The following is a 12508-nucleotide window of genomic DNA, read 5'->3' as shown; positions in this document are numbered from 1 at the left end:
CATGTCAAATATATTATGTTCATTTAGTTAATAAATTTATTTGTTTGTTTATTTCTGTTATTACTTATTATGTCATATGCAACCTTACGATTTATTTTTGGTAAAATAAAATATTAATGGCCTGTTTCACAATGTATGGACAAAGTACCAAATAAGTTAATCGAAAGATAAGAGGTCCCAATAAGATACTTGGCGTTTCATGACGAATAGCGCTATCTGACAGTCGTGAAACGCAAAAATACTGTTTATCCTACCAATAAGTAATAAATAGCTTATTTGGAACTTATCCGGACATTGTGTAACAGACCCTAAGGCTTGTAAAATGTTAGACTGTCTAAATCTAAAAATCAATCAAAATCTAAATGTTAAACTGACTTAGGGCCAGTTTTTTGATCCGTAGTTAACTCAACTATTGGTCAAATATCGTTACTAATAGTTAAAATTCAGCAAAATGCGTTTTTTGATCCGTGGTAAGAGTTACTAATGGTCAAATATCTAACCATTAGTCAGAAAAGTTAACTACTCAGTGTAGGAAGGTTAAACAAGATGGCCGCTGGTTATTCATAAAGTAACAGCTGATTGTCACAGAAATCAAGCTATGATAAATACATTTATTATAAGAAAAAGCAAAAAATTAAGTAAATTGTGGTGGAAAGAGCATTTAGAGCGTGGAAAAGAAGGTTTCCCTGCATAGGGTCACAATTAAGGGTGGCTTTAAAAAATGTACCTACAGGCTATCATTGTTGTATATTGCATAATATATTTATATAAAAGATCCCTCTTTTCTGCCGAAAGACGATGGAAATTCCACACTTTACCTTCCATAGCAGAGATTTAGCAGAGCATTAGAATCATTACTAGCTACAGAACCGCGGTAGTAAATGATGAAGTATATTAATAAATAATATTAAATTTATCATGTATTTAAAAGCCTATAATATTAACTCATATGTTACCTACATACTTGCAATGAACTACAGCTATACACTAGTTAGCGACCTAGGATATTCTTAAGGGCTTTCTATTACATATATGAGTTAGCTTCAATCTACTTTTTTACAAGAAATGTTAAATGAAACATGTGACTAGATTAATAAAATGTTTAATTATAACATAAATACAAACAATTTTTATTAAAAAAACAATACATGAAACCTTAAAGCAGCAATTTAATTCATATTTACTACCTAATTGTCTCTTCTTGCATTTCACTTGCATGGATTTTTGGCGGGCTTCAAATCAAATCATTTATTCCAATTAGACCACCTGAAATGGCACTTTTGAATAAAGATTATTCTAGTTGCCGCTTCCAAAAGGTAGTTTCATGTGGAGAAGAATGGGCAAGAAACTCCACAGTTAAGTTCTTTTTTTTTAAATAAAATTTAGAATATTTGTATACATAAGTTAAATAATTATATGTGAAGACTATGTACTCCTAAAATAATATCACTATACAGGTCTTTATTGTAGTTAGTAATACTAAAATAATGTGTTTGTAGTATTATACAACAAAAAATAATATGTAAATTTAGATCTGCAACCAATTGATTTTGTCAAGGCTCTATGATTATCCTATGAAGCAGGACCAGTTTATTTCACAGCATTCTTCTCTTGAATATAATCCTTTAATTTGGATTATACTTGTTTACAAATGTAAATTTTCACTTATTGCGGAGTTTTAATGTCACAGGGTATTTTATTGTAACTTTTAACCCAATATATACATAAATGATGTTTGAATTTTGGCTAATCTGAAAGATGGTTCAGCTACTTCATCTTTATTTCTAGTAATGAAATTATGTCTAACAGATTCGTAACAACAAAGTTTATAACTGTCTCTGACAGTTTTCTTTTGAAAAATAAAAATGGATTCAATGTCAGCAGCCCGACCCCACAGTAAAATCCCGTACGAGATTATGCTTCTTTGTGCAGCAAATGTTTTCGATTCTCTTCCTTAGCATAATTCGGCAAATCACGCTCTCCCTTTTTGTTTTTATAGATAGCTGGAGTGATCCATTTCTTTTCAGGTTATGACTGGGTAATCCTTGAGTAGCATCATCAATTTGGTGGTTTCTTTTTGAGCCAAGTTAGTACGGTCCCTTTAACAAAACATAAATGTATTATTTTTTTACGAAACACAAGATAAGCCGGAATAAATAACACGAAAATATGTTTGTACTTACTTGTTTGCCCGTTGGCTGCTTGCTGACATCGTTATTTATATATTTTAGTATCTTTATAGGTGTAAACCGTATTAAAACAGAGAAAAACAACTTTATTTATATTTTGATTAATTTGACACTTCAAACTTTTCAAGAACAAATAACGAATGAAGATGTCAAAAATGGATTTCATTCACTCAGTTTGTCTAGTGTTGTCATACAAAATAAATATTCCCCACAAATAAAAAACATTTTTATTGGGATGTCATTGTTCATTGCACTGGCAACAAATTGGCCAGTTGTTAAGTTTGACTATAGTTAAAATAGACATTGAAAAACGCATTTACGATTTTACTACTGGTTAGTCATTTAACTATAGTTAAAGTAACAAATGGTCATACCACTTTTTACTACGGATCAAAAAACTGGCCCTAAATGTAAACTGACTGTCATATTTGATCCTGTATTAGTTTTTCAAAGAGCCGATTCATATTTTTTAATATAATAAAGTGTCCGATAACTTTCAGTCTCTAATAAAAGGAAGACAACCTGTACTCGTATTCTATATTTTTTCAAAGTGTAGCATTTACGACTAAAATGCACAAACAGTAATTCAAATATTTATATAGCTTTCTCATTTTCAATCTTCTCACTTCATCCGTAGTGTCCAGAAGATGCCAACAAAAAATAAGCAAGTAAAAAGCGACTTTACTGTAAAGTTCTCGTCCGTTCTACGACATTGTTTTCCCTGGCCCAACTTGGCAGCAAATTGTAGATTGCCCAAACTCTAATTCACTCATTCACTATCGTTTTCAATCTTGTCCTAAACCAGTGGTGTCAAGATGTTGAAGTCTCGTGTAGATTCCAAAATGGCGTCCTCCATTTCAACGTCTTTAAATATCTGTTCACAGCCATATAAGTCCCTGTTGAAGTTAGTTCCCGCTGTTTCCTTTGACTTAAACCGTACGTTAGACGCAAGGCCGCCCTCGTGGGAACCATCTCACGGCGATAGATTCCTTTATCAATTTACTTACAACTATTATCTATTAGCCTTATTTATTACCGGTCACTTCGGCCATTTTATTGTTCAATAAATACCTTAGACGGTATGCGACAATGGCTTGCTAAACATTGTCTTATAATAGATTGTTATGGGAGCGTTAAACGAATAAGTGTAAGGCTATTCACATTGCTATTAAGTTAAATTATGTATTATAATGTAGTGAAATAAATAAATAAATAAACTTTATAGTGAAGAAATTATGTTATATATTATTATATGAACCAATTCGACATAGGGTCCTTCAAGATAAGAGCGTAGCAATTCTAAAACGGCCGGCAACTCACTTGCGTGCCGTCTGGCAAAGTGTATGTCTACGGGCGACGTATTATTTAACTTCCTTGATAAAAAAATTTGTAAGCAAAATTTAATAAAATTTAATTTGATCCCGTATTCGAAAAGTTCTTTTTAACTTACTTGCCGTAAAATTTTTCATTATAATCAAAGGATCGATAATTATATCGAACAATGTGTATATATGCCGACAAACAAAAGGTATCATGGGTGGTTTAAAAGAAATTATACGAAATTGAAACGTCACTCTCGAATTTTATTAAGTCATGATGAGGCTTTGAACTTAATAATAGGGTGGTATTTTGTTTTAATATTATTATATCCAGCTTTTATCAGCGATAGATTGAACGAGAATCAATAGAACCTCGCCGCTTGAACGTAGGGTATCAAATATAGCAAGCTGATGACTAAGCAAATTTTATATGTAATTTTAATTAATTAACGCCAATTATACATATTATATTTATTTATTTATTCGGAAACCAAACAGAAACATCCTTACAATAAAACAAAGTCAAAAATAAAACACAAAACAAACACACTACATGCATCCACAATAGGTTACACTTATACAACCATATGATACGATACGATACGATATATATACATAACATAACATCATTTATGCATCTAAATATGATTTTCGTATTTTCCAAAACGTTAGAGACGTTGACATAATATGGGAGTCATACTTAGCGTAAATGTCGACTTTACAAAAGTCAAAACTCAGCTCTATATCACCCTAAGCAAAGACAATTAAAATATAAAGAAAAAATAAAAAAATATAGAAAAAGCTAAAGTCTGCAAATACAGGGGTCTAGGCTCGGAATATGATTTTGTCCCATTCGGTGTCGAGACCCTTGGTCCGTGGGGTCCTAGCGCGTTAAGGCTTTTTAGGGAATTATCAAAAAGGTTAGTCGACATCACAGGAGAACGAAGAGCTGGCAGCTACCTCGCACAAAGAATTAGTCTAGCTATTCAAAGGGGGACGCTGCCAGTATCTTCGGAACCTTGCCCAAAGGGACTCCTTTTAATAATATTTTTTAATAATTAAATTTTAAGGTTAGTTATTAGATATATTTTTAGTTTGTTATTGTATATTAATATAATTAAAATATTGTTACTGTAAATAAAGATTAAAATAATATTTGATGTTTTCTTATCAGTTCCACTATGCCAGAATTTTGGATACAACTTCGATAATTTAAACATAGCTGGTCTGCCTTCCCCGCTTCGCCTGCTCAGTATTTTTCTTGGTGTAAAAGTGCTTTTTGAATTACGACCCAACAAACAAAATAAGGATTTCAATAAAAATATTTCGTATATTTTATTGCAGTAAAATATATCGATAGTACTGGCAAGTGATTTCCCGGGCGATAAATCGTCGGACATACAACTGTACCCGTCCGTTAGCTGCGCCGGAGATGCTATGTTTCCTTCTCAGCTGTCTAGCTGGATGATTCACTGGCTTCAAAGAAACTATAACTGGACTTGCAAAGTACTGTACTTTAAAATTGTTTAGGATTATACCTTATATTATTGACTGTCTTTAAAATATCTGATTGGAGAGTTGTAGATTTACAATTCCAAGGTAATTTATATTCTTCCCTAACAGCGAAGCCAATCCTGATGATTTGTGTGAAATAACATAGTTTTCTTAATTTGAGATCGCGTGGTATTGTTCACTCGAGTATGTAAGAACCTGCTCCTATTTCACCATGTGTACACATTAAGTTGCCTAAATGAATAAATGAAATGAAATATCGTATATAAAAATATTTTTGTAATAATATTTAGGTTTTTTAAACGACTTCTTTGATTATTAAACTTGGTTTCTTTTGTGATTTTTTCCGACGTCTTGAGCCACTAGGGCAACACTGCTCAATCGTTAAAATTATCTAACTCCTTCAATATTTTTTTGTAAATGAATATGTAGAAATATGTTATTAATTACAATTACTACAGTAATAATATATATATATACCTGATATTTATTATCTTCTGTGACTTTGTAGATCTTTACGTTACGTATCTGAAAAGAGAAGAATATTCTTTAGATTTATGACAGTTTGTAATTCTAGTATGGTGAATACTATATTGCAAGTGTGAATAAATAACGTATGATAGTACAGTTTTAATCTTAGAATTAGCAGATTTAGTTTGATTCAGGCGAACCGTTAAGTTCAAACTTCAAAATAGAGGTAATATTACAGTATTATTTACCAGGGAATAAAACCAAGACCGCCATGTTTAGATAATTTTTACAATTAGTTAAAGAGCATAGAGATTTTAACCAATTGTCATTTGCCAGTACTTCAGCCATGAGTTACAATCTTAGTTACATATAAAATTGTTGTGTTTCTTAGAATTCAAATTATTGCTTATTTTGTGATTGTACTGATACGAAAACATGGAATTTAATTTTAATGAGGCAAATCCTTTATAGGCTTTGTGATAAACGGTAGGGTTTAAGTGAGACGCTAAAGGAAGTTAATGAATTATTTAATATTTTATGTTTTTTTTAACAAACAAACAAACGATTGCGTTGCCAGCCTTCCGACGTCCGATAATGAAACTCAGTGTCTTATTTACATGATATTCAGAAAATAATAATTTTATATCACATTGTTTTCTTTGTGCCCTTTTTTGGCTATAACCTCCAAATTCCGCCATTCTTGTCTATATTGTGCCACTAAATACTTCAGGCGGTTCTAGAGAAGAATACTTATTTGCATCACGGGGAAGATATTTGAGACATCTATTACTTAAGGTTGCGCGCGCCTTTTTTATTTATTTACACTCTGATGCAGTCACAGTACATATACAATCTAGTAGCATAGCTTAAGCAGGCAACGGCGGCTTTATCGCTAACAAGTAATCTTTTTCAAGAAACTCTTACAAGGAATACGAAAGAAAATTAAGGGTAATGCATGACTAAATTAACAGAATAGAATGTTTTCCTAGCATTAAAGGAACATGTTAAGAATATTGTAAATACTGTATATTTTTGTTTTGGAATTGTATGTTTAAAATTACTGATAACAGCAAAGTAGCAAAGTAGTATTAGTACACAATAATAAAAGTAACAAAAAAATTAAAAACTAATTTCAATAGTCACACACAGCAGAACAAAATATATACTATTACAAGTATTTTATTCTACAAGCGCATGCCTTGGGCCACGCCCAGTGATGTTCCGAGCAATGTTAGTTGGAACTAACAAACAGATGCCTCTGATACGTGGCGGCGCGTTGCCCGACATCAGACCATTTACGTTCTATGACAGTTCAACAGAAAATCGGACGAAACGTTGCCAATATATTTGCCTAATTGATATATGTATTTATTTCGTACTCCTACAACTAAGGTAATTATAAAAAAAATATACAAAGATGGAATCTAATACATTTAAAATTCTCGTGTCACAATGTTCGTTCCCATACTAATACTAACGGCTCGACCGAATTTTATGAAATTTATTATGTATATTCAGTAGGTCTGAGAATTCGCTACTATCTACTATCATTCAAATCCCTTAGTAATAAGGGTTGTTCACAAAAACTTTATTTGTAATTTTAAATTTTTTTTTTTTATGATAAAGCATACCTATCAAAATGCAATAATGTACCGTGGCAGTAGTGGACCACGTTTTTTAGTCACCAAATTCCAATACATTATAACAAAATGATAATTATATAATCCAATGATAAGTTTAAAAAAATTATACAAAATATAATATTGGTTGAGTCGTCGATAACACACATCAATGAAATGACACAACGAAATGTTTGTGTTCCGTTTTCAAATACAAAGAGCTTTTTAAGTTTTCCCTACAGAATCAGCTTTGGTTGGCAGGTAAAAAAAATTTTGTACTGCACTCCTCACATATGTTTTTATATAATTGTACAGTACCCGCTTGCACATGATTATAGTACTCCTCATATCGTGAGATCATCCAATGTCATTTACTCGATGCGCTTACGTGACAGAGATAACTTTGAGCCTTGAGTTCCCAGGAAAATGATTTTTGAAAGTCATTTTTATTTTAAAATAAGTATTCTGCAATTTAAAACTACTGGTAGCCAAGTGGTATATATATACACATAAACCAGATATGCTGAGATCTATTCCCCGCTTAATTCGACTCGCTTAAGACGGACGCAGTAGGCTGAGGCTAGAAGAAGATTTATATATACTTGCGAAACTAAGATTTATAACGTTGTATGTATTATTTCAACCATTATGAATGAAATGCATTGATAACCTTTCATTGTCAACAAATTTAATTCTGGTTTTCTGCTTACTTTTTTTTGTTTTACACTAAAAATGTTTGAAATGTTTACCTTCTTGTTATATAAAAAAAAAGAACAATTTGTGAAGATTTGTAATTGGCCCACAATGTTATATATATATACATATATATATATACATCTATTTCTGTATTGTGCCGTGAATCTTCTGAAAAAATAAATAAATAAAGTATATTTAAACGATTATGTAGTTATGTTATGCGATATTAAATCGCAATTTCAATTACTTAGATAAATAAGTCGAACGTCGTGAAACGCATCACATCTGCACCTTCTATTACCACTACTACATATAGCGATCACGACCGCTCGGTCAAGAGCGTACCAAGAAGAAGAAGAAGATAAATAAGAGTCAAAGCTAGTCTAGTGAGTTTTTGACTCTCATTCTTGTAGGTTCGATCCCCGGCTGTGCAATAATAGACTTTCTTTCTATGTGCACATTTAACATTCGCTCGAACAGTGAAGGAAAACATTCCGAAACCGGCGTGCCTTTAAACCCAATAAGTCGACGGCGTGTGTCAGGCATAGGCGGCTGATCACCGTTGCCTATTAGATTGACAATCATGAAACATCTGAGACATAAAAAGGTTGTAGCACCACTGATTTATTTGTAAATTTTTAACAGGTTTTATCTCTTCAATATGTAATAAACGTATGATGTATATAGTATGTGTATCAATAATACATTTCATATTAAAGTTAAAAAAAAAACATTTTGAAAAAATATCTATAAAATAATTCGAAGCCAACGAAATGTATTTCAAATTCCCCAGGTTCCAATAAAGCTAAACGTTGATAAATTGTTATTCAAACCAGACTCTTTCTTCGCAGATCAACTAATTGGTAGACACTTGTTAAAAGCGAATCTACTTGATCATGTGTTGGCAACTCTTGTTAACACTTCCTTAAACTAAATTAGCCGTATAAATGACCTAACCCAGAAACGTCTATCTAAACGTTTCCGCAGTGTTGCTACTTTTCGTTTAATGGTATTTATTTAAACCGTGTAGAGTTTTAGTTAGGCTCATACACATATATGTAAAAACAAAAGAGTGGCGGAGAGTTAATTGCCAGTTCTTCTCTTCCGTTTTTCGCCCTTGAGAACTGGCATTAATGTAAAATTAGAATTTAACAAACAAATATACATTTAATGTAGATTTTTTTTGACGTTCATAAGTGTACATTAAGTTACCAACATGAATAAATGATTTTGAATTGAATTGTGTTTAGGTTACATCAGCAAGCGAATAGTTATCTTAATATATATATTTCTTGTGTGCGTGTGTATGTGACTGAACTCCTCCTAACTCCTACTTCGAATTTTAATTTTAGTCTGTCCCGACAGTTAGCGCTGCGATCAAATTAAAAAAAAGTTTTGCTATCATTGTGTTATTGTAGACCATGTGCTGGATCGTTAGATATTGTCATAACATTTGAATAATAATTTTCATCAAAATGGTCCAGAATGTTTTAGCTTATTAAAAAAAGTTTGAAATTTTCAAATTAAAGACGTATAGACAGGACAACGTCTGTCGGATCCGCTAGTAAATTATAAGATTTTTTTATATACCAGCGGATCCGACAGATGTTGTCCTGTTTTACTTAGTTTTTAGTACATTCTCCTCTTATTGTTGGACAGGGCCTGCTGTATCATGAAAATGTTCAAATTGATTTTCAAATGGTATAAAATGTTTGTTATGTGTAAAAAAATAATCTCCATGAATTTAATAGGAAATAATGTTAGAGACACTCTTAATGAGTCAAAAGAAATCTATAATAAACATGTTTATTGTATTTGGGTTATTATATTCTTGAGATAGCAGCAGGTTTTGTAATCACTTTTTTTCACTTCCGAAACTTGATAATTCAATTATTACCTCCTGTTTCTTACTTATACCGGAAATACACTCGCATCGGATATATATATTTAAAGAAAGTTTATTTTAATATACGATAAAAATCTATAAAAAAACTAGATCTATTAGAACCACTAATGATATGTATCGAAACACTTCATTATTTTGTTATGTTTACAATTTAACCAAACAGTTTATTAAATGAGCCTTGAAAATACTGTGAAACACATAAAACAGTTACACCAATCTTTTAAATTTAAATTCGATGATTGTGACTTCTTTTTTATTTAAGTTTGAATTTGAATTCATTCACACAGTCTCTGTGTTTACCATGTCTTGATTTTTATATGAAATAAATCGAGGAGCATAGTTGGCCTAAAATTTAATAAGAATTATTTGTTGTTGTTAAATAATTATAAGTTAATAATAATACATAGTTTAATTCCAGTAAAAAAAGTGTTTACTTTAAATATGTAAAAGTTATGTTAATAAAAGACAATAATATAATTAGTCGAACCCAGCTGGCCTGCAAGACCCTCATCACCGTACTATTTATGGTGTACTATATTTCTTACATTCACCATATAATATCATACAAAACGAAAAACTCATTTTTCATATACCATGTCATCTTCTATTTAAAGATGTCTCTCTCATTAGCCGTTGTCGTTAACACGTTAGTTACACGAGGTCTATTAAAATGATTATATTTCATGTTATTTTAATTAACGCATTCTTCCAGAAAACAAGTGTTAAGTGAAATAATTGTTAAGTTATTTTTGTAGTGTTATGTCTTTTATGAACGAGACCGACGCGTAAAAAACTTATTACAAGGATTCTTAGGATTTTCAGAGGGTGAACAAATATTAATTTGTTAAACAATGAGTTTTTTAATGTATTTCGATTATATTATCTTATGCTTAATTGTACACAATTTTATGTAGGCGATACGATGTTCACCTGGTGATTTTATTACTCGGAACAAACGTAGGCAATTTCCCCGTACTAGACTATTTAAAGTTAGTCATTCTTTTTTGGGAAAAGGGATACATTTCTTTAATAAAATCCCAGAGGCTCTTTTATCTTTGCATTTTAATAAATTTTACATATATACTTTAATTGACATATATAATTATCAAATATTCACTCTTTGACTATAGAAATATAGACCTCTATGACAGACCGGAAATATCGTTTTTAATCGTTTCCTATATATTGTCATTTAGCCAGTACAGCCAAGTATGTTTTAAATGTAAAATAACGGTGACAATTAAATTTTTCCGTGTAAGACACTTGCTAACGAAAAAATCGTTAAAATCGGTATACCTTCCTGTTTAAAGCTCGATTTTTAAAAACAACAATCTAAATTTCTTAGAACGAATCGATTAATCATAAAAACGTCTTGATACGTTACTAAAAATACAGATTTCCTGGAAATAAACTTTATGTTCGTTATGTAAATTAATACTAAGAATTGTTTGGAATATGTATATCTTTAGATCGGTCTTGTATATCACAAAAACTTTTTGAATACCTTAACTGATGTTGAAGACTCCTAGCCGCGACATTAACTCAAAGATGTCTTCAGCTCTAATAGTTTTAATTCAGTCAATGATGAATTAAAACTATAAATTCAGTTATTTGATAGTAGTACAATTAGACTAATTATAAAAATTCGCACAATCAGCCAAATATAGCATAGGCTTGCAAATGTCATGTCAATAAGAACATAGACATTATTGATTTAGAATTGGTGTCAAACTTATGGTCTAAATATTCGCCCACGCCATAAAGGCACCTTGCTTTTAAAAATGTAATTTGATCGTGGTAGTCTTATATTAATCACTTTGTCATAGTGCCACGTAACATACCGGTTCCTTCGCAATCGGAGATCACTTTCACTCACCGATAACTTCGGTTTTTGTGCGCGCTTTGATGTAATTTGAGTAACAGTTCATATATGTTTTGAATTGTTTTGTAAGAAGTTTTACTTGATTGCAATCTTACATATGAATTCAAGTATAAGCTTCTTATGTAAGAATGCAGTCAATACCTATAGTTATATATGTATTGCCATTTTTATTATATATATATATATTTTTTTTTTGTTCTCGGCCTCAGATTTCAAAGTCCAAACAAGTAAAGATAAATTAAATTAGGCTTATAAGCGACGCTGGACTAACAAAAAACTGTTTCATAGTTTAGTATAAACCTAACAAAAAAATATACAGTACTTACAATATTCCTAGCCTACATAGTAATAATAAAAATATTTAAAAATTAATAGAAATAAAAATAAAAACAAATTAAAATATATTTATTTATTTAAATTGCTTAGTATAAAGCTATATTAATAATTAATCATCAATGAGTTACTTGGTCTTAATAAGATATAATATTAACGTTAAAAAGTACATAAGTAACAGAGCTTTTGTTTCTCTCCCCAATTACAAAGCCTGATTTTTAAAGTAATTTTTGGTTATACAATGCCGATGTCAAGGTGTGCAACGACTGAATGAAAGTGGTATTACCATATGTAAGGTATAAGAATGCAGTTTTTCCGACGTATGACATCGTTCTTGTTAAAACGTGTGTACCAGAGAAGAGCGCAAAGATTTCACTATTATAATAAAATATTTTTATGTCATCTTAAAAGAAAACGACAGAGTGAGCGAGTCTCTCATAGTAAAATGGTATATATGATTTAGTGGTATATGGTATATACCATACAGATACTTCTGACATTTATTGCCAGGCAAACTGTACTTTGGTCCTTCGAGCCGGTTTACAATAAAAGTATGTAACAGTAAACACAGTATTATGAAA

The 12508-nt window shown here is 31.0% G+C and overlaps 1 protein-coding gene across 1 annotated transcript in view; it reads right to left on the bottom strand.

Annotated features, from left to right (window-relative positions):
• Positions 1–12508, bottom strand: part of LOC110992102 — a 70834-nt gene that overhangs the window by 28037 nt on the left and 30289 nt on the right. The window contains exon 2 of the mRNA XM_022257796.2: positions 5501–5548. The gene's annotated coding sequence lies outside the window, so the exon portion shown is untranslated. The remainder of the gene's footprint in view (positions 1–5500; positions 5549–12508) is intronic.

The sequence above is a fragment of the Pieris rapae genome, chromosome 13, assembly GCF_905147795.1.
Source record: "Pieris rapae chromosome 13, ilPieRapa1.1, whole genome shotgun sequence".
Taxonomy (NCBI): Eukaryota; Metazoa; Arthropoda; class Insecta; order Lepidoptera; family Pieridae; genus Pieris; species Pieris rapae.
Note: the sequence above shows the minus strand (reverse complement) of the source record. Positions and strands in the feature narration are given on the sequence as shown.